Source organism: Miniopterus natalensis, chromosome 5 (assembly GCF_054644295.1).
Source record: "Miniopterus natalensis isolate mMinNat1 chromosome 5, mMinNat1.hap1, whole genome shotgun sequence".
NCBI lineage: Eukaryota > Metazoa > Chordata > Mammalia > Chiroptera > Miniopteridae > Miniopterus > Miniopterus natalensis.
Genome location: NC_142085.1, coordinates 23,536,371 through 23,538,201, shown reverse-complemented (window position 1 = coordinate 23,538,201; position 1,831 = coordinate 23,536,371). Strand labels below are relative to the sequence as shown.

General features: G+C 46.5%; 1 pseudogene; it reads left to right on the top strand.

The window, feature by feature from the left end:
* The first annotated feature begins 592 nt into the window (after positions 1–592).
* On the top strand, positions 593–1,518 carry LOC107525814 (ATP synthase peripheral stalk subunit b, mitochondrial pseudogene; annotated as a pseudogene).
* The last annotated feature ends 313 nt before the right edge of the window (positions 1,519–1,831 follow it).

The following is a 1,831-nucleotide window of genomic DNA, read 5'->3' as shown; positions in this document are numbered from 1 at the left end:
CGAAATATCAATTTGAAAGAATATATTCACCCCTATGTTCTTAGCAGCATTATTTACAATAGCCAAGATCTAGAAACAACCCAAGTGCCCATAAGCAGGTGAGTGGATAAAAAAGCTGTGGCACATTTACACAGTGGAATACTACGTGGCCATAAAAAAAAGGAAATCTTACCTTTTGTGACAGCATGGATGGACCTGGAGATTATTATACTGAGTGAAATAAGCCAGTCAAAGAAAGAGACAAGTATCATATAGTCTCACTTATAAGTAGATCTAATGAACAAAATAAGCTGATAAACAAAATAGAAACAGAGGCATGGACACATGGAACAAACTGACAGCTGTCAGAGGAGAGGGGGAAAGGGAGGACTGGATGAAAGAAGGTGAAAGGATTAGCCAAAGAACATATATGGATAGCCCATGGACACCAAAAACAGTGTGGTGATGGCCAAAGGGAAGGGGGGTGGGGCTGGGTGGAAGCAGGCATTGGGGTGAAGATGGGAACATCTGTAAAAAAGGAGGGGGGTCGCAGACCTAACCGTTGTAGATTATTTTGAACACACTGCCTTACTTTATTCCAAACTGTTAGAAAATGCAGGAAGTCAAAGCCTCCCACTATCAAAAAGTCTCTCAGGAGATTCCTCCGTGCAGGTCACTGGGACGCCAAGGCCGGGGGCGGGCCCTCGCTGACCATGCTGCCCCGGGGGGGGGGGTGCTTTCTGCTGAAGCCACAGCAGCCCCCTCTCTGAAGAACGCGGCCCTCCTGGGTCCCGGGGTGCTGCAGGCAACCAGGATCTTTCACGCTGGGCAGCCAAGTCTCGCCCCTGTACCACCTCCTCCTGAATATGGAGGCAAAGTTCGTCATGGGCTGATCCCTGAGGAGTTCTTCCAGTTCCTTTATCCTAAAACCGGTGTGACAGGACCCTATGTGCTCAGAACTGGGCTTATCTTATATTTCCCATCTAAAGAAATATGTGTGGTTACTCCAGAAACCATCTCTGCCATATCAACAATAGGGTTGCTTGTCTATCTAGTTAAAAAATATGGTGCCTCTATTGGGGAATTTGCTGATAAACTCAATGAGCAAAAAATTGCCCAACTAGAAGAAGCGAAACAGGCTCCCATCAAAGGCATCCAAGATGCAATTGCTCTGGAGAAGCCCCAGCAGGCACTGGTTCAAAAGCGTCATTACCTTTTTGATGTCCAGAGGAATAACATCGCTATGGCCTTGGAGGTTACTTACCGGGAACGGCTGCATAGAGTATACAAGGAGGTAAAGAATCGCCTGGGCTATCATATCTGGGTGCAGAATACGATGCGTCGGAAGGAACAAGAGCACATGGTCCAGTGGGCGGAGAAGCACGTGGTGCAGAGCATCTCCGCACAGCAGGAAAAGGAGACAATTGCCAAGTGCATTGCAGATCTAAAGCTGCTTGCAAAGAAGGCTCAGGCACGGCCAGTTATGTAAATCATCTGTCCTGATGGAGACAGCTAGAAACACTTGACTGACAAATGGAAACTAGGCTGTGACAAAACTTTTCTGTATCGCCACCTGCTGGAGTTACAGTTTACCCCACCTAAAATGAAGCTTTTGAGTTGCATCTAGTGAGAGAATTAAAACAGTGTTGGCCAGTGGGGGGAAACAAAATCTCTCAGGAAGCTGATATAAAGACACCAACAAACCAAATATATAAAATAAGATCAAGTCTCTAAAATAAGCTCAGAAAGTGGAACTCCACAGAACAACAAAGCTCCACCTTCTCCCATCAGTCCTACCCAGCTGAGTGATGTGTCTTCCCCACGAGCAGTAACTTCACACCAGTTTCGGGTT